Raw genomic sequence first — 21,997 nt, 5'->3', positions numbered from 1 at the left:
GCTAAATTTTTGCCACCAGCATGTTGATAAACCTCCCTGCCAGAATGCTGCTGTTTGTACAGTGGCTGCACCTATCTACTAACCCTGAGTTGGTTTTATTATTTTATTTATGATTTTATATAGCTATATAGTTGTTCACAATACTTTATAAAACATAGAATAAGACAAGCTCCTTGCCCTAAAGAGCTTGCAATCAAAGGCTCTGAGCTTGTAGTGGGATCGATTAGCACAGATTCCATTACCTGATACAGAATCCATTGAGCTCAGTGGGATGCTCCACAAGCAAAGGAATCTTCACTAGCAGACTGATACCGGATCAGGGCCAAATATTCTAATAATTTAACATAGATCAAGAAGTTTGGGGTGAGCTTAGCAGTATAAACCTGTGTCCCTAAATCCTGGCCTATGACACAGTTATAACCACTGTCACTCGTGGTATGGTACTAACAAATCTGCTTTCTTGTTCCTGGAAGGCTGTAAATCTTTCTAAAAAAAATACAGCATGCAGTTATATATCTGCATGAACAAGGCTGGTCTCATTTTGCTGGGCTTCAACATCCTGAGTTCTGTAATGAGAAAACATGTAAGACTGCAACTAAAAGGGATCGTTTTTTTTACAAAAAATATTTTCTAATTTTCTCCTCATTCTGGCACCAATATAAATGTGTAAATGAGTCCAAGAAAAATATGAAATATCCAAATGTTAGTTAACATAAGATATGTAGGTCCCAAATTCCCAAACAGATATATCATATGCTAACGTTTGCATTTGCTGTCCATGCAATGGAAAATAGTAAGGGTTGCAAAGTCTAGATTATGCTTAGTAAGGATTATTCAAGTTTTTTCAGACCTCCATCTCCAATGGGATTTGTGCATTCTCAGCACTTCTGAAAATAAGGTCACTTTTCTTTAGCAGCATAAATATGGATTTAAGAGCCTAATTTCAAGTGCCCGAGTCTGAACATTTTAGCCAGTATAAAATTTTCAATTTATAATTTTGGATGGAGTTGAGATTTCTTTCATCCATATTCTGATGTTATATCATTTTAAAAATAATTATTCCTACTCACTTGGCAATTGTTGGCTTGAGGGGATGAATTAATGGAGGTTTATAGGTCGAAAACGTAATTGGTATAATTTATTTCTTATAGTTGTAAAATTCAAATGATTCAAGCCTCAACAGTGGGCTATATCCAAGTTGTGTTTTAAGCCATCTTAATGCCTCTTTGATTCTGGGAATAGATGGTAGTCAATCAGATCCCAGCTAAAGTTAGAGCACCCCAGTGACTGCTCTAACTTATGCTTTGCCTGCCTGTGATCCCAGTAAGGAGATCTGGAAGCCTCAGGTAGCTAAAGATAGGGAGTCCTAGCTGTGGTCTTTTCCCGGTCTATGCTTACTCCACCCACAGAAGGCAAGTGGCATAAGAGATACTACAGGAGGTCTACGTCATGCATGGATTCCTGTACAGAGCGGGAGTCCTTTGCCAATCACACTTAAAGCTGTTATTGAGACTGCTTTGTGCCACCAGCATCACAGACACTGTCTGCCAGCTCTGAAGAGTCTGACATGGAGGGAAGTGTAGGAATCAGCTTTGGAGTGGCTACTAGATCCATATAAACCCCTACATACGGGACATAGAGGTGCAGCAACTACTGCTCTAGACGATGCTCTGGAAGAGCATAGCACTGAAGCTCCATAGTCTTCCCCTTTGTGGGGCTGATGGATTTTGTCCCCTCCATCTGCTCAAATTCCTGCTATAGACCCAGTCCTACAACGACTTAGTGTGTGCTTAACTTTTCCAAGTGGGAGCAATCCCATTGACTTCAGTAGAATTACCCTCATTGCCTAAAGATAAGTGCACATGTAACTCTTTGCAGGACTGGGTCTTAGTTTCCTGCACTAAGCCCAGAACCTCAGGCTTTGTACTGGGAGGGTAAATTTCACCATCTCTAAACAAGAGTGAAAGAAATTACATTAAATAAAAAGAGAGGGTTTTTTACTGATAAATTTTGGGGGAATTATGTGCCTTTATATGCAGTGATGAGTGCAGGTGTCATCCTTCAGGGTTCAAGCCAATCTCTAAAATTTAGACATTGGAGTGGGGGGAGGAAGGGGTTGATTATCCTACAGATGCCTAGTGTCGGGTTATTTGCATCATCTTTTGAAGCTTCTGTGCTGGCCACTGTCAGAGACAGGGTTACTGGACTAGATGGACCACGAGTCTGATCCAGTATAGCTGTTCCTAAAGCAGTCAATATATATCACTTAAAAGCAATTGCTGAGAACCTGAAAGATTTATCTGGGCTGATTTCTGACTGCCTTACCTTCTCTCTTGTTCTGTTTCAAGCTCGCCATACTACTGACCATCTAAACTTTAAAGGAGTGGTGCTGAAACACTTCCTGTTGCACCCCCTCCCCCTTACCAGTAATGGAATCTGTCCATGCTCCCCCTCTATTATTGCATAGTTGGCTTAGCAGAGGAGCATGGGCTGAAGGCTGAGCTGGGGATGGGGGAGGAGCTGGGACGAGAGGTGGAGAGGGAATGAGGGCATAGCTGGGCTGGAGTGCAGCTGTAGCTGGGGGCAGAGCGGGGCTGGGTGGTACTCACTCCCTGCCCCCCAGCAGGGCTGGCCCAGGCCCCTCCTCGTGTCCCCCCTTCCTCCACATGATCCTAGCAGGGCATGCCTACATTCAGTGACCACTGCTTTAAATTGTGGGCCTGACCCTGCAGTTGTTCTGCATGTGAAACTTCCCTTGATTTCAAGAGGAGTTTGGTGTGGATGTGGGCTTCATCCCTATTCTTGTCAAAACTAATTGTTTGGGCGTGGGGTTAACCTTGAGGTTCTAAACGGAACAGGAACATAGTCAGGAAGGAGAAAGTGAGGCAGAGGACAGGTCAATTTTGAGTTATACTGTAGTAAAACCATTTATTTCAACTGCATATTTATTAAAATGATATTTTTAGTATTCCTCTTAAATCTTAGTGGCCAGATCCATATAAAACTCCATGTTAAACCATCTGAGGATATAACCCTAAATTTTAATAGCCATAGAAGCTAACTGATTTCCAAACCACTGTTGCGCCTACTGATTTTAATGGGACTTGCAGACGCACAACACCTCTGAAAATGAGGAGATATTATTGGTTGTGCTGTGACCAGGTTTTCTGAGTTCATTTCCATCTGCTTTAATTACAGTCAGGGTCCTGTTTTTAAGGAGAGTTTCCCTAGAGTTAGAAATGTATGGTATATGTGACTGTGACTGCCTGTATTGGCTGAGCTTCCCAGACAGAGAATCGGGGATATGCATTGTGAAGTTTTCTTGTGCACGGCTGGTTGAAATGGGCACACAATAAAGAAGAGTTCTTGCAAGCTTCTTAAACACAGACTGACCACTGAATGCCACCTGACTGCAGGAGTAAAAAGGACTAAGAAAATAACCGAGTGGAAGAATGGAGCTGTTAAGGGATCATCCTTTTCATTAGAAGGGTAAGTAAAACTCACTTGGGCATTTGCTAGGGTATAGGTCAATGTTTTGGGATATTTCTATTGCACTGTATAGTACATCATCATGTTCTGTAATGCCCTGATCTTCTCTGATTTTAGGCAAAACCTCAAAACTGTAAATGTGTTCAGTCATATGACAATCAGACTAGTACATCTTAGAAATGCAAACCATATTCCAAAGGAAAATGAAAGATGAGAAGACAGTATGGAGCTAAATCCAAGTCTGTATTTGAGACTTGCCAGGTTTTTTTTTTTTGCTTGTTTGTCTTGTTTTTTTGACAACCCCTCTTTTTTTTTCTCTTTGCTCCTTGGTTTTCTAGGTGAAGGCCTCCATACCTAGATTTCCAGCTGTGTGTGTAGTGGTGTGGGCAGACAAGAATCCCTCTTTCCTTCCTTGCCTGTCTCTGGCATTGCTCTTATAGGACATCATCTTATAGAGTGCAAATGCAGGAGTATGGACAGAGGTTGTCCCTCTCTCTCCTGGCTGCAAGGAAGGTGCTGCATTTGTGACTGTTCAATAGGGGTGAACATTGGGTTTATTATAACATAATGGCTGAGAATGAGAGGCAAATGAAAGATATTCAAGAGCAGTTGACATCACATGGAAAACTTTTAAAGTCATTCAGTATAGAAACAATCCTGCCCGTCATGCATCATCCTTTTTTTTTTTCTCTCTATTTTTGCCCCTTCCTTTCCTTATTTTATTATCACTGACAATTACAAAGGACATTTACAGGAAAACAGGATCTATCTTTCTTAAGCATTCATGGGCTCCTGCTGCTAATGCATTTTAAGGATTATCACTCACAGTGGGGGAGAAACAGCAGGAAATTATGAACTTTTAATAAATAAATATCCTGTTTTCATACAAATATTCTTAGTAACACAAAACAAAACGGAAAAAGAAATCCAGCCAATGTGTTATACAAGCCGAAATGTCATTAAACATGATGGATTTCAAAATTTTCCGTGACATCTAAGAAAGTTTCAAGTGTCTCCAGACTTTTCAAAGTCACTGCTTTGGATGGTTTCAGGCCCTTAGCCAGGATAGAGGGCCAGATCATCCCCTCTTGTGGAAATGATAGTTGGAGGAGAGTCTGGAAACTCTGCAAGTTTCTTGGCAATGAGTTTGCTCCATGCTCTCTCTCTAAGAAGGAATTCTGACCTTATGGAGGTGACAAGTGGTGTGGTTTGGAATCATTTAGAAGCCCTTGAATTCAAGCTGTCACTAGGTATCCTTCCACTGTCCCCCTCTGCAACTATAAAAAGTGCCTGTGTCCTACCTTAGAAAGGCCAAGAAGGTGCAGAAAGGGAGCCAGTGCTTCTTGTAGCAGCATTATTATTCAAGTAGAATTGCATGAGCTCGACAGGAAAACATGCTATGAAAAAATACTGCTCCCTAGCTCTAGCCCCTTCTTGCCCTCCTGACTTACTGAGCCTCAGTTTGTACCCACCTGCATCCTGCAGTTCAGTGGCATCAGAATGCTTCACCTCTGGGGGAGAGTAATTTCAGTACTGTGAACCGTTTGACACATGTGTTTTACAGTCCAAGCTATGAGAATGTTTGGCCCAGATTCAGATTTGAACTTAATGGCTGGTCTATATCTCGATAATGAGTCAAACAAAAACCTAGCTCAGGAAACTGCTTGAACTGTAGGAACTTTGAGATTCAGATCCAAAATTTGAAGCTGGTTTCTGGTGTGGTGCTTAACCAAAACCCTGGCTCTGACTATCCTCATTTTCGGGGGAAGTTTGGATCTGAAATTTGTAGCTTGGAAACCTCTGTTTTCTGGTGGTTGCCGTCATGGGACAGGCACCCAGCATAGAGCTTGTACAGATGCCGAACACTGACTTTGGCAAGGGAATGTTTGTATCTGCTGAAGTGATAAGCTATTAGGTTATTCTGGAACCCTAGTGCTTTCTCCATTAAAATTCCAAGGGACAGACTTAATTCATTGGTGATGTATCCCCATTACTCTGTGTAAATTCGTACATATGTTTATTGAAGTTCATTAAATTGACAGGAAGTCTTTCCAAAAATATCCATTCATTGGTAGGATAGAAACATACAAGTCAATTCCACTCCCTTGAGAGGATCTCATGATGGGCATGTCACATATGATCTCACCAAATGTGAAGAGACATCCTTGTTATCTCTGTGTTATGCAGTAATGTCGCTCTGGTGGTTTGTATTACACTTGAGGATAGGAAAATCAATTATAAATAAAATAGGAAATTGCCTGCTAGCACCTGAAGCCTTTGAACATTTGTAGTACTAAACTCAAAGCAAATCTTTGTATGGTTTTGGATTTTGGGGTAGTCGCTTTTCAATTTCTAGTCCAGTTCCTGTGAAAATGTGATCTAAATACATACTGCCACTTGCCTCTTGAAATGCTACAAGTGCACCTGGATAATCTCCTAGCTCTAGAAAAATGGTTTAATATTATTACTGTGAAGATACTTCTATGAAATGACCCTCATTCAATCCCTTGGCTTCTAGCTTTCATCCTGCTGAGGAGAAGCTCACATTTGTTCAAATTCCTACAAATCCGTCTCTCTCCCTGACATGTTAATGTTAAGATTGACATTTTTAAAAAGGTTTCTCAGTGTTATCCCATCTGGTAGGGTATAGCCATTTTAAAAAGTGCTTGGAAGCATTTCCTTAGCCATTTTATATCTACAAAAACATACTGATCTCTAAAGTTTCAAGACAAAATAACTTGGGACAAAGAACCCCTTTTACAATCTACATTTTCTTTTACAGCTTTTCACTTGACTTTGGATATTTTATTTAACAATTCTGATGCTGGCAGACCTTTCTCTCACTTTTTAAAAAGCTATAAAATTCAAATATTCTCCTGTAGAATTTATTTTTAAGTAGTTTGTTTAAATTCTGCAGTATAGTTTTCCACTTAGCATAAGGAGACAGCAGATTCTGGTTGCTGAACACATACAGTATCTTCAGTACAAGATGCTGACATGCAGCGTATAAAATTTTGTTGTCTGCCTCATTTGATTGGAAAATGTTTTTTTTTAAAGAATTTATTACAGCATGCCAGTACAACAGTGGGCACTGCATGCTTTCAAAATTCAAATAAAACACATAACTTGAAGTTAACTTAAATATTAGTCAAATAAACATTTAATTAGGAACGAGGAAAACATTATACCTGGGTGAAAATAAATATAAAGCATCTGTTCCATAATTCATGTAACAGGAGCTACATTATATTTAATTTCTGTTTTTATATAGAGAGAGAGTTTTATGTGAAATTGCATGGTATGATTTAAAGGGACAGGATGCTCTAAAAAATAAATTGAATTTTTTTCCACCAGATATCTCCCCAGACATCATTGCATAAACAGAGCCCACATTGTAATTCTATGGCGCCACGGGTATTTTTTGCACCTCAGTGTACTTCCCTGTACACAGTGTACTTCCATATTAGTACTTGGTTTTCTTATGGAGAAAGAAACAACACCTTCCTCTGTTGCCGTTTATGTTCTCAGATAATCTCTCAGCTGAGAGTAGTCACACAATAGTATACATCACAGTACATGGCACTTACTTCTTCCCACTCAGAGTCCAAATGTGCTACTCATATGGTCCCTAAGTCTCCACTGTGATGATTCAGTTGCAACCATGTACCTAGATCTCTAAAGGGAGATTTTCAAAGGCACAGTTCAGAGTTAGATGCCCCTCCTTCATCGAGTTTCAAAGGGAGTTTAACTGTCATTTGGGCTTTTGAAAGTTATCCCCCTAAATTCCAGTCTTTTCACTGACAATTAATTACTGGTGAAAAATGTTACATCTTTCCCCTACCACCAGTTTTAAAACTCAGGCCCAGCAATCTTCACAAATCATGAATTTGTCATGAACTTTAGCACAAATGGTTATTTTCCCAAATATTTGTACTAGACGGGATTTATTAGCTATTGTTTGCTACCATTTATTATTTGTCTTCTGGTAACTGGAAAAAAATATCCTTCCATTTGGAGAGCAAAATGCCTTTCTGACAGCTTGGAAATGAAAACCATGGATTCTTTGGTATAAGAATCTGGAAAGAATTTGTTTATTTGTTCCCCACCCTCACACTGCTTGTAATACATAGGTTCTTTTGGTTTCCAATTTAATTTGCATCTGCCAGCTTCTGTCTTTAGGGATAATGGTCCTGGTATCTATATTTGGGACTGACACTGATCTCACTGTCAGTGGCAGAAATTATGAGTAACTTCACTGAAGTCAAATGGATTTAGTGAGACCAGAATTGGGCTTTTGGGGAAGAGCTACCTGCCTTTGGGATTGTTTTTCACAATTGTGAGGTCTTCTACTAGCATTTAATTTCTGCTTAGAGACCTATAACAAATTAACTTGTAGTTTTGCTTGATCTGCTCTCTAATAGTTGTTACACTGGCTCCCAAGAGCCCACTCAAGTGTTTTTAAGCACTATTTGTTCATGATTTGGGTTGTTAATATGACAGTCCTGCCTCTTTGCATGGTCTGGCAGGGATGATGTTCAGGAATGCAGAGTGGTTTGGGCAGGTTTTGATTCAAGTCATCTAATATCTACCTCTTTCTCTCTCCTGTTTTCTGAGTATCTGGGAAAGTTCCCCATTATCTGCAATCACACTGTAAGATAGGGCTTAGGTGTTCCATGCAGGGAGTGGCAGTAGCAGTCTCACCATAGTGTGTCCAACTCCAGATCTTGATTCACCTCACAGACCTCTGCCTCTTGAAAATGTCGAACCGGAACAAAAAATAAAAAAATGCAAATATTTTTGCAAGAAAGGGTTCCCAGAAAAATTCTATTTTGGGAGAACCAAAATGGAATTTTGTTGCTTGCTTTGAAGCTCTTTATAATTTTTCTCCTTGTAGGCAAAAAAAAGAAGTTAACAAGAACCTTCAGGTGGGCAGTTGGGAAGCCATCATTTTGATTTTCCTGACAAAAAAATGTGTGTGTGTGGGGGGGGGGGGTCTGAAAAATTGAAATTTTCCTCAGGGGAAATTTTTGCAAAAAGGACATTTTCTGTTGGAAAATTATTCTGACAGAAATTTCCCAACCAGGTCTGCTTATGACCCTGCATGCAAAATGGAAACAAAAATTGCATGGTCATAAGGACTCATGTACTTGCAGCCGTTAGTTAATGTATCACCTGAAGCAAAATAGGTAATGATATTACAATTGTGGTACAGTCACAATTAATGAACAGTAAATTCTCTCCTAATAAACGGCAGACATATGGCAGCCATAGGAGGATTGGGGCAGGACTTTTTCTTTTGCATTTCAACTTGTTACAGCTGAAGAGTCTGGATGTCTAACTGAACTTTCTGATCTTCTTTGCTCTGCAAAATTGGGCTGTAACCTTCCTGAGAACAGGATTAATGTGAGATTTCTGATATTTCCTGATGACCTTCATAGGTGGGGGGCAGTAAGAAGGGAGAAAAGGATCAGGGAGCAGGGGGGAGAAATGTTGCATCCAGCGGCCTTCCCATATGTTTTGTCCTGTCAGATTTTTTTTATCCCAATTTTAAATGGAGAAAACAGTTTAGAAAATTCAACGGAATGCTTTTAAACTTGAAAAAAAGGTTTGGTTTGGATTTTGATCAAAGGCTTACTTTGAGAGCAAGATTTGTATACATTTAAATAGTCCAGTTGCTTACAAGAATAGAATAAACATACAGGCCAATTTAAAAAAAATGGTGCAAAAATCTGTGCTCCTAAATCTACATTTAGGTACTAAAATAATTGGTGAAGATTTTCAGAAGTACTATTCGATCACATTGCTTTGAGTGGGAGCTGTTGGGTAGCCACAGAAAACTGCCCAATGATGATGGAGATTTCAGAGTAACAGCCGTGTTAGTCTGTATTCACAAAAAGAAAAGGAGTACTTGTGGCACCTTAGAGACTAACCAATTTATTTGAGCATGAGCTTTCGTGAGCTACAGCTCACTTCATCGGATGCATACTGTGGAAACTGCAGAAGACATTATATACACAGAGACCATGAAACAATACCTCCTCCCACCCCACTCCACTGCTGGTAATAGCTTATCTAAAGTGATCATCAAGTTGGGCCATTTCCAGCACAAATCCAGGTTTTCTCACCCTCCCCCCCCCCCCCCCCCAACTCACTCTCCTGCTGGTAATAGCCCATCCAAAGTGACCACTCTCTTCACAATGTGTATGATAATCAAGGTGGGCCATTTCCAGCACAAATCCAGGTTCTCTCACCCCCTCACCCCCCTCCAAAAACCACACACACAAACTCACTCTCCTGCTAGTAGTAGCCTATGCAAAGTGACCACTCTCCTTACAACGTGCATGAAAATCAAGGTGGGCCATTTCCAGCACAAATACAGGTTTTCTCACCCCCCGCCCCTTTCCAAAAAACACACACACACAAACTCACTCTCCTGCTGGTAATAGCTTATCCAAAGTGACCACTCTCCCTACAATGTGTATGATAATCAAGGTGGGCCATTTCCAGCACAAATACAGGTTTTCTCACCCCCCGCCCCTTTCCAAAAAACACACACACACAAACTCACTCTCCTGCTGGTAATAGCTCATCCAAAGTGACCACTCTCCCTACAATGTGCATGATAATCAAGGTGGGCCATTTCCAGAACAAATCCAGGTTTTCTCACCCCCCCCCCCCACACAAACTCACTCTCCTGCTGGAGATGAAATTTCATCATGATGGAGATGAAATTTATGTATATTTTTTGTTCATTTACCGATAAATGCATAAACAAAACCCCACCTCACTAATTTCTGCAACTTCATGTTACTGTTACCCTTGTATTCCCATTAGCCTCTCCATTGTGTTTTACATCAAAAGATACATTTAAAAATTCAGTTTTCATTTGATATCAATGGGAATTTGTCCAGTTCTAAAATCATATGTAACACATGTTTTCATTCTGGAATGAGAGCACTTTTCACGTATGATAAAGAACCTGATGGCTAACATCACTGAACAAGGTAAAAGTTAGAAGTTGGAACTACTGAGCTTGAGGTCTGAGAAATATCTGGAGGAAAACCAATTGTTCTTATATCCCACTAAATTACAGTCAGTATGTTCAGCCTCCTGGTCTTTTTCATCATGTTCTGCTTTGCAAAAACCTGGTTTATACTTGCAGACATGCAGAAACAATAGACTGAAATGGGTGTACTGTATGTTGCTAAAACTATTTCTTGGATGCCTTGAACATATATGTTTCCTTGGACTTATCATTAGAAATTCCTGTTCTTTTGGTTGCATTGTCAAGCAAACGCAGACGTTATGGATGGAAAGTTCTTTCAAGTCTATCATCCTTCTGCCACTATGGGTGCAGAATTTTTCCAAGCAGTATATTTCTCGTGCTTTAGGTAGTCTAGTTTTAAATATCTCAGTGGATGAGGTTTCTTTCATTTCTCTTGATTTAGTTAAAAACTAACAAAGAATATAACAATTTAGTGCTGAGTGAATTTTTTCACCTCCCTACTCCAAAAAAAATGCAGATTTGGGCTGACCAAAACATTACACAAATCATAATGAGTTCGCTGACTTGTTTCTGATGGAGAAAACTAACAGTTTTTAAATATATACTAATTTCATTCACCATTTTCTGAACTAAACATTTTGTTGTTTTCAAGTTGAAATAATGCTTTTCATTTTGAATTTTACTTTTTCGTTAAAAAAAAAAACCCTCAAATGAAATAAACATTTTCTTCAACCCCCCAAAAATGTAAAAAATATTCAGTTCAGCTGCTAAACCAAAACATCAGTTATTTGTACAGCTCTAATTCCAATATTAGAATTTTTAATTTTTCCTTCATGGTGTCCCAAGTTGTAAAAAGGTTCCCTCACTCTCATGGTCTCTACACTGAGCATCTCTTTGTCAGACATTTTCTCAAGGGACCAGAGTAAGTGTGTATCCAAAAGGATACAATATAATCATAAAGCAGACATACATATTTGTCAGGACCTGGTAGAAGATCACTGGTTTATCATCAATTGTGCTCAGCGTCACAACACCTACCTTCTTTTGTTTATCTAGCTCTAAATAACTAAAATGAATAATTCTACTATGTAATATTCCATGAAAAATGGGATTTATAAATGTTAAGTAGTAGCCTCAAAAAACCCTTTGATGTATCAATACTGCCAGCTTTGCCTTCGAGAAATATAATAGTATATACAGTATCCCTTATACTTCCCAATATTAATTAATTATAGGGTACTTTAATATGGCAAATTCTGTTGGACTGTTACTTAGTTTTATATAGCATTATGTAAAGCAACTTGCTCGTTTTGGGTAAATATTACCCACATTTTACAAGGAATACCTAGGAACTGCCCCCCACATCCTATCCATATGTAAGCGGCATAAGATGCTTCATTAGACAAGAGACTAGAGTAGCCCTTGCAGAGTGCATCTACCTCAACTCTATGTCCCTGGGTGGGAAGGATTCTTTCCCTCCTTCAACATTTAGCCCAGCTGCTTAGGCTGGGAACTGGATTAAAGATCCATCTTTTTCTCTAGCAGTTCTCTCTCTCTCTTTTTTTCTCCCTCCTCTGAGCAGATGCTGATAAGGAGAGAACATTATCAAAGCTATTAATACTATTGATTGCACCTTTTGACTCTCTTTAGATCTCGACAAAAGCTAGTGCAAAATGTGTTTCCAAAGCAGTACCATCCCATCAACGTGGAGTTTGGTCCAGATCCATCAGGTGTATACTAGAAAAGAGAGGTTAAAAAGCAGACATCCTGACCTTGAAACCAAAAACAGCTGATGTCTTTTCAGATCAGCCAGGCAAACATTTCTGTTCATCAATAGAACAGAGTCATCCATATGCATGTGCACGTACAGTAGATTACAGGCTCCATTCTCATACAGCGAGTGTTGGTGGCAAGCTGGCAACGGAAAGCTTCCACCTCCCTGGTATTTGCTGTCTGTCTTCATCTTCTGACATTAACAGAAGCAGCATTTTCTTCACATTTTCAGGAGCCAATTCAGTGTCCCTATTTCTTTACCAACCACCATCACTCCAATTTCATGAAGATTCCACTGACAGCTGCAAACGTTAAAGCAAAATTCAGTGGCATGAGAATGTGAAAAAATGAAAAATAATATTTACAACAACCCTGAGGAGAAAACAAAATGGACATAATGCAAGAGAAGCCTGGATGCATACTTGTAGCTATCTCTGAATCAATGGAATTTGTGCATATGAGCTTTATTGTTCATGAGCTTTATTGTGCTGTCAAGTTTGTATCTTTACAAAACCACTCTGTACTGTGGAGTGCTTCCTTTCATCCGTTCCCTTGAACAATGTCGCATAATTTTGTTGGTGCTTAAGATCAATGAATTTGAAATAAAGAGAATCTTACTCAAGCCTTTTTCAGATTAACTCACTACATTAAAACCTTATTCTGACACATGTTCAGTAAGTAAAGCAATTTCTCTTTGATTATTATCAGTGAAACAGTAAACAGCAAAACATAATCCATCATTCTGCGTGTAAAATAAAGACAGCTTACTACATTTCACTCCAGGTTAACCAACCATATAACATTTAATAAATTTCTGCAGAAGTAGAAATTTTTTTTGTAAACTATTTAATATTCCTGAAAAGAATATATCAATAAATATAAAGATCTTTGTTCAATATAAATTAAGTAATCCCCTTTCTGTAGTTCAATACTGGAAGTTCGGACGCAGGTTTCAGCAGTGTCATTGTTAATATCTTAATTCCCAAATGAACAAAAGCTCCAGCCAAGCAATTTTGTTCAGCTACTTGAAAATATGAGAAAATAGATGAGCTATTGGTTAGGGCACCAGCACAGAACTGGGGAGACCTATGTTCAACTTCCTGCTCTGCCTTGGACCAGTCACTTAGTCTCTCTGAGTCTCAGATCCCATGTGTAAAATGGGGATAGCATCATTTTCCTTCTTCATGGGGTGGTGTGAATAAAAATACATTGAAGATTGTGAGGAGCTCAGATACTATGGTAACGGAGGCCATATAAGTAGTTTATATAGATGTGTTTTAGTCTCCAGTATTGTAAATCATTCTTGCTACCAGAGAGGATTGTGCAATAGATGGAGCTGGGTGCTTAGCTGGGCCTCTGGGCTCCTCTTTTTCTGGGTTCCATAGAATCATAGCATTTAAGGCCAGAAGTACCACACAGAAGTCCTACACTAAACCCAACAACCAAAATTAGACCAAGCCATTACAACCCATAGGAGATTAGAGTCCAGTAGAACCTCAGAGTTATGAACACCAGAGTTACAAACTGACCAGTTAATCTCACACCTCATTTGGAACCAGAAGTACACAATCAGGCAGCAGCAGCTGTGTTAAATATAAACTACTAAACAATAAAGGGAAAACAGCATTTTTATTCTACATGGTAAAGTTCCAAAGCTGTACTAAGTTCATCTTCAGTTGTAAACTTTTGAAAGAACAACCATAATATTTTGTTGAGAGTTATGAACATTCCCAATGTGCTCGTAACTCTGAGGTTCTTCTGTATTATGTACCACAGGCAGAGAATAGAAAGGACTGAAGGTTCACCAATGGCCAAGGCCACTGCAATGACAAGAAGTAATTGAGATATATGGAGGGCTGGTCTCCACTACAGGAAGATCAATGGTGCTGCAATCAATGACCTGCTAAATTGACCGGTTGACCCCAGTACTCCTCCTCTCCGAGAAGAGTAAGGTAAGTCGCCCAGAGAGCATTTCCCACCAACACAGTGCGGTGAAGACACTAGGGTAAGTTGACCAAAGCTACGTCGTTATTCATATAGCTGGAGTATCGTAACTTAAGAACATAAGAATGTCCCTACTGCGTCAGACCAAAGGTCCATCTAGCCCAGTATCCTGTCTTCCGATAGTGGCCAGTGCCAGGTGCCCCAGAGGGAATGAACAGAACAAGTAATCATCAAGAGATCCATCCCCTGTTGCTCATTCCCAGCTTCTGGCAAACAGAGGCTAGGGACACCATTCCTGCCCATAGTCAACTTAGGCCAATCAATGGGACACAATCATTCCGGGATACAAAATATATCAGAAGGACAAAACAGGTTGTGCGGGGGGGCGGGGGGGGGGGAGGAGGGAATAGCACTATATGTGAAAGGAAATGTAGAATCAAATGAAATAAAAATCTTAAATGAATCCACATGTTCCATAGAAACTAGAGTAATTCCATGCTCTAATAAGAATATAACAGTAGGAATCTATTATCGACCACCTGACCAGGACAGTGATAGTGACGATGAAATGCTAAGGGAGATTAGAGAAATAAAATATCAAAATAAAAAACTCAATAATAGTGGGGGATTTCAATTATCCCCATATTCACTGAGTACATGTCACCTCAGGACAAAATGCAGAGACAAAATTTCTCGATACTTTAAATGACTGCTTCTTGGGGCAGCTGGTACCCACAAGGGGAGAGGGAACACTTGATCTAGTCCTGAGTGGAGTGCAGGATCTGGTCCAAGAAGTAACTATAACAGGATCGCTTGGAAATAGTGACCATAATATAATAACATTTAACATTCCTCTGGTGGGAAGAAACCTCAACAGCCCAACACTGTGGCATTTAATTTCAGAAAGGGGAACTATGCAAAAATGAGGAGGTTAGTTAAACAGAAATTAAAGGTACAGTGACTAGAGTGAAACCCTGCAAGCTGCATGGACACTTTTCAAAGACACCATAATAGAGGCTCAACTTAAATGTATACCCCAAATTAAAAAACACAGTAAAAGAACTAAAAAAGAACCACCATGACTTAACAACCATGTAAAAGAAGCAATGAGAGATAAAAAAACATCTTTTAAAAAGTGGAAGCCAAATCCTAGTGAGGTAAATAGAAAGGACCATAAACACTGCCAAATTAAATGGAAAAATATAATAATAAAAGCCAAAAAGGAATTTGAAGAACAACTAGCCAAAAACTCAAAAGGTAATAACAAAATGTTTTTAAGTACATCAGAAGCAGGAAGCCTGCTAAACAACAAGTGGGGCCCCTGGACGATCAAGATACAAAAGGAGCACTTAAAGATGATAAAGTCATCGCGGAGAAACTAAATGAATTCTTTGATTCAGTCTTCATGGCTGAGGATGTTAGGGAGATTCCCAAACCGGAGCCATCTTTTGTAGGTGAAAAATCTGAAGAATTGTCACAGATTGAAGTGTCACTAGAGGAGGTTTTGGAATTAATTGAGAAACTTAACAGCAAGAAGTCACCGGGACCAGATGCCATTCACCCAAGAGTTCTGAAGGAACTCAAATGTGAAATTGCGGAACTATTAACTATAGTTTGTAACCTGTCCTTTAAATCAGCTACTGTACCCAATGACTGGAAGATAGCTAATGTTACACCAATATTTAAGAAGGGCTCTACAGGTGATCCTGGCAATTAAAGACCAGTAAGTCTAACTTCAGTACCAGGCAAATTAGTTGAAACAATAGTAAAGAATACAATTGTCAGATGCATAGAAGAACATAAATTGTTGAGCAAAAGTCAACATGGTTTCTGTAAAGGGAGACCATGTCTTACTAATCTATTAGAGTTCTTTGAGGGGAGGTCAACAAACATGTGGACAAGGGGGATCCAGTGGACATAGTGTACTTAGATTTCCAGAAAGCCTTTGACAAGGTCCTTCACCAAAGGCTCTTACGTAAATTAAGTTGTCATGGGATAAGAGGGAAGATCCTTTCATGGACTGAGAACTAGTTAAAAGACAGGGAACAAAAGATAGGAATAAATGGTAAATTTTCAGAACGGAGAGGGGTAACTAGTGGTGTTCCCCAACGGTCAGTCCTAGGACCAATCCTATTCAACCTATTCATAAATGATCTGGGGAAAGGGGTAAACAGTGAGGTGGCAAAGTTTGCAGATGATACTAAACTGCTCAAGATTGTCAAGACCAAAGCAGCCTGTGAAGAACTTCAAAAAGATCTCACAAAACTAAGTGATTGGGCAACAAAATTGCAAATGAAATTTAATGTGGATAAATGTAAAGTAATGCACACTGGAAAAAATAACCCCAACTATACATACAATATGATGGGGGATAATTTAGCTACAACTAATCAGGAGAAAGATTTTGAAGTTATCATGGATAGTTCTTTAAAGACATCCACGCAGTGTGCAGTGGCAGTCAAAAAAACAAATGGGATGTTAGGAATCATTAAAAAAGGGATAGAGAATAAGACGGAGAATGTCTTATTGCCCTTATATAAATCCATGGTACACCCACATCTTGAATACTGAGTACAGATGTGGTCCCCTCATCTCAAAAAAGATATACTGGCATTAGAAAAGGTTCAGAAAAGGGCAACTAAAATGATTAGGGGGTTAGAACGGGTCCCATATGAGGAGAGATTAAAGAGGCTTGGACTTTTCAGCTTGGAAAAGAGGAGACTAAGGGGGGATATGATAGAGATATACAAAATCATGAGTGGTGTGGAGAAAGTGAATAAGGAAAAGTTAGAGCGGCAAAGAGTCCTGTGGCACCTTATAGACTAACAGACGTATTGGAGCATAAGCTTTCATGGGTGAATACCCACTTCTTCAGATGCATGCAAGTTATATACTTGTTCCCATAATATAAGAACTAGGGGCCACCAAATCAAATTAATGGGTCGCAGGTTTAAAACAAATAAAAGGAAGTTCTTCTTCACTCAGCGCACGGTAAACCTGTGGAACTCCTTGCCTGAGAAGGTTGTGAAGGCTAGAACTATAATAGGGTTTAAAAGAGAACTGGATAAATTCACGGAGCTTAAGTCCATTAATGGCTATTAGCCAGGATGGGCAAGGAATGGTGTCCCTAGCCTCTGTTTGTCAGAGGGTGGAGACGGATGGCAGGAGAGAGATCATTAGATCATTACCTGTTAGGTTCACTTCCTCTGGGGCACCTGGCATTGGCCACTGTTGGTAGACATGATACTGGGCTGGATGGACCTTTGGTCTGATCCAGTATGGACATTATTATGTTCTTAGGTCGACTTACCCTGGTAATGAAGACATAAACTAGAAGGAATGTCCAGGGATGCAAAACACTGCCTCACATCATCACAAGTAACCCTGTCATACAATCCCATTCATACATTTGCTCGGCTATCTCTTTAAATTATTTTTTTCCTTGTGTAACTCCTATTGGGAAGCTATTCCAAAACCTCACTCCCCTGATGGTTAAAAACCACCTCATTTCCATCCATCCCTCCTCTCATAAAAAAGGCCATCCATTCATTCTAGTAGCTCTTCTCTGAACCTTTTCCAGTTTGAATTTCTTTCTTGAACATGGGTGACTGGAGCTGTACACAGTATTCCAGATGAAGCCATTGGTAGGATGGCACTCCTGAACCTTTTAGCTATTCACAGTCTCTCTTCCTAAAATTGCTAACTACTCTCAGACTTAGCTGCCTCCAATAGTCCGATTATAGATAACTTTTGAGTTTGTTTCTTCAGGATCTAACTTGTAAAGGGAAATAGTGGCCTCATTAAAATTGATGCTGACTTTTTTTTAATTTCAGGTTTTACCTCTGTGACTTTATCTATGGATATAAACTGAATCACTCTGGAAATAGCCGTGGAAGGCTTTATGCCAGAGACCTCTCTTCACTTTTCCCTTAGTCTGGGGGCTAGTAATTTGCTGCAGAACACAGTGTTTACATCCATTCTCCACTATGCTGGTTCAGCTGGAAGAGATGTGCAAGGGTAAAAAAAGAGAGAGATGGCAAATAAGCCCCAATTCCCTATTCTTCTAACAGTGAAACCGATTGCATCTGAGTTTGGGTTTTCTGTGGGTGGTATCACTTTCATCTTAGGATGTATATGGAATTTAATTTGTTCTTTCTTTCTGGATATGACTTTTCAAGAGCTCTGAAGACCTATTTTCAAACTGACTTTGGCGCAAAGTGTTTGGTCTTACATCAGTGAAGTCAATGGGAGCTTTGCCATCTCGGTGTATTCTTCCAAGATTCTGACTGTACGAAGGCTTTAAAAAGACATTATATATTCTATCTGGAATGTGGTAAGATCTGGTCTTTTACTGTTGTTTTATGGAAGCACACTTATCATTGGCAAGAAGGTGATTGTCCATTTCACATGCCTTTTACTTAGCCGTATCTGAAAAGTAGTGCAATAAAAAATGTGACTTGTTTAATGAACTCCCAGTTTTAAAACAGACTTTTTGTTCCTACCAAATGCCATTTAATAACTAGAAAATAAATCAAAAATAATATTTAAACACATTAATATGTTAGCAAGGAGTTTAATAAAATGCTTTTAAATTGTATCCAGGATATATTGCAACTGAATTTTTAACAGGTGGAGGGAGAATTGGTTACAGTGACATATAGAACAAAATTCCCTCAGTTCCACCACCAGAGGGAAAACATAATGGTGTCTTATTTCTGTCCTGATCTGCTTTGAAAAGGAAAAAGACGCAAGCAAAAATAAACTAAGGAAAGAGCTGCTAGAGTAGAAGTCTGTGAGTTTATTCACAATTAGAAAAAATAAGATCCTAACAATCAAGAAACATGATATATCCAGCTCTCTTATGATAAAGTGAATGGACTTATTAATGAAGGGAGTTACTGTATTGTCTGCCATTGAAACTCCTCATCAGTATCCTCCCACATGCCAGGGGTACCTGCATTAATCACAATGGAATCACTAGTAGGTAAAAATTGTAACCATGGCTCCAGATGCTACACAACAGCCCTCAGTACTGCACTTCACAGCAAAATCTCAGAAGGGGCAGCCGCTTATACATGTCATCAGTGTGTTCATGCCTTGATTCCTGAACTCCCTGATTAAACGTTGCTGAACATCTTCCCTCCAGTCTCTCCCTTGCTTGCTTTTATTTCCTCTGAAGATTTGGACCTCTGTTCTTTGCATCTCCTTCCGTGGCTAGAAATTCTGCTTCTTGGTTCTCTCAAGCTGCCACGTCCAATAATCACACACAGAAAATGCTTATGCAAGCCAGTTGGCTTGGTTTTCTGTCTTAAGGGAAGAGTGCATCTGTTTTTTGGATTAAATCATTCTTATAAAGTCATGCTTATTTAGCTGACAGAAAAAATGCATAATTTAAAACTTTCATTTGCTCTTGTGTTTAAAGATTTCAGAGCTTTAATTCACCCTGGTTTTACCCTTGTCGAGAAATAAAAATTTAAAGTTCATTACGGTGATCCAGTCTCTCCTTTTGTCTTGGTTAGATAGACAATAATCTTTTAGACAAAGATGTTGAGTTCTCTGAACAAGAATCCTAAAGCTTGCAAGCTATCTGTTGTTTTCCCAGTATGCTTGTTCTTCTGCATGAGACTAATAAGGTTAGATTAGTGTCCATCAAATGCACTGTGAAGACAGGCCAAAAAAAGAGATACACAATGATATCAAAAGTTCACACCGTTCTAAGGGCTGGAGCCAAGCGAGTTGCTAAGTAAGGTAGCATTCTGGAAGAGATCACAGTTTCATTTCAAATGCGATTGTATTTTGGGGCAGGATTATATAGTAAGTGTGGGACATGAGTTCATGATAGAGAGACTGAGAAGAAGAGTCCATGGAATGAACAACAAAATAGCTTTTTAAATTGTATTTTTAAGGGTCTTGGGCTGAAATCCTCAAAAGTATTTAGACTCCTAACTTCCATGTATTTCAATGGGCCTTAGAGATTAATAAAGAACTAGAGGAGAAGCCTGAACAAGGTTTAGTGGCCTAATAGACTCTTATTTGAAGAGGCATCATTTACTAGTCTTAGAGCATGGAATTCGGAAGAGAAACTCCTAGATGAGTACCGTGAGCTGTACTACCCTGAACAAGTCATTTTTACCTCTCTGCATCTTAATATATTCTGTTCTGAAATATTAACTCATAGTTACTATTACTCATAGATATTACTCATGGTAATATCTCATAGAGGTAATGGGAAGCTCCGTGACCAGGTATATGAAAAATATACTGAGACCTATAAATGATAGTATTTATATAACAATAGTAAGAACTAGTTTTTATTCATACTAAATAATTAATACGACGAATGCAGGGAGTTTATTTTCAAAAAGCAGCTAAGAAGAAGCGCAAAAACTAACTCCTTTTAGTTAACCTTTAATTTGCAAAATCCCATAGTGATAAATCTCATTGTTTTTCTGGAGTATAAGACTATGGTAGTGCTCTCTTTGTGTGGTGGCTTGATCGCTGTCTACTGGTTGGATTTCAGGGACTGTCTCTATAACTATTCTTTCGGCTGTAGAAAGATTATGTTGGATGTAATGTCTGTTGAGAATTTCAGTCAATTTTTTTTCCCCTTAGGCAATCAATGTAATGATCCAGTGTGTGGTTTTATCCATTGTAGAATGTCCAGTCAGATGATTCTTTCTTTTTTCTGTTGGTTGGGGATGTGATAGTTGTGGGTAGTGTCATCTTTGTTGTGAAAGAATTCCTTGAGGTGGTGGTGTTGGAAGAATTTTTCTATTTCTCCATATGCTAGTATGGGATCAGGTTCTGTTTAATGGGAAGTTCAGTCCCTTGGAGAGTACAGATACTTCAGTTCTGATTGGGGTAAACTTGGTAGGTTGATAATGTGGGCTGTTGTGTAGTGTCCACGTGGTGGGTCATAGTGTCTTGGTTTTTCCTGGAGGTGGTGTACAATTGGTTGTGGAGTTGTAGTTGATTCACTTTTTGTTTTTGTGGTGGATGGCTATCAGGGGTTTTTTAGATAGCTGTTTTAGGTTTCTCCAGGTAGGTTTCCTGATGATTTATTTTTCTTTCAGTGTGTGGGAGAGCAAGGTGATTTTTTTTTTAGTTTGAGGTGTATATAAGATGCAGGAGATGGTTCCTTGAACGCAGACATATCTCAGCTGCTATGATGATAAATGTCAAGATTCATGGGGCGTACACATGCCTATCACATTACCTTATCCAGTGTAACAAATGCCCCAGTAACAACTATGTGGATGAAACCAGACAATCAGTATGCTCTCAGATGAACTCTCACCAAAAAACGATAAAAAACAAAAACACCATATTACCCCAAGTGAACACTTTTTTTCCCCCATAAAGTGATCACTTCATATCTGATCTTTCAATATTTGTCCTCAAAGGAAACCTTCAGAAGGCAAGCCTGGGAACTTAAATTCATAACTATGCTAGACTCTGGGACACTGGTTTTATGGCTCATTACAACAATCTGTCACACACACCTGCCTGCTAATCCTTAATGGCCCACTTCAAATTCCTTTTGCATAGCAATCCAACCCTTATTGCCCACTCCTTTTCAAGTGACCACTTATAACTCATTAACCCTTATGCTTAGTTGTCCATCCCAACCTGTGTTTAGTTCAGACACACTTTCTTTTCCCAGACCTGAAGCAGAGCTCTGTAGTAGAGCACAGAGTAGTAACTCGAATGCTTGTACCTTCCACCAACACAAGAGAAGTTTATTACCTTACATACCTTGTCTCTCTCATATATCCTGGGACCAAC

At 39.2% G+C, this 21,997-nt stretch overlaps 1 long non-coding RNA gene across 2 annotated transcripts in view; it reads left to right on the top strand.

The window, feature by feature from the left end:
* Window positions 1–18,809, top strand: part of LOC122465569 — a 35,772-nt gene extending 16,963 nt beyond the window's left edge. The window contains exons 2-3 of one of the 2 annotated variants that reach the window (XR_006290505.1): window positions 14,045–14,220; window positions 18,391–18,809. This is a non-coding gene — a long non-coding RNA (uncharacterized LOC122465569). Of the gene's footprint in view, window positions 1–14,044; window positions 14,221–18,045 lie in introns of both variants that reach the window. The other variant, XR_006290506.1, reaches the window with a different exon arrangement.
* The last annotated feature ends 3,188 nt before the right edge of the window (window positions 18,810–21,997 follow it).

Source organism: Chelonia mydas, chromosome 4 (assembly GCF_015237465.2).
Source record: "Chelonia mydas isolate rCheMyd1 chromosome 4, rCheMyd1.pri.v2, whole genome shotgun sequence".
Lineage (NCBI taxonomy): Eukaryota > Metazoa > Chordata > Testudines > Cheloniidae > Chelonia > Chelonia mydas.
This window is presented reverse-complemented; position numbering and strand designations above follow the sequence as displayed.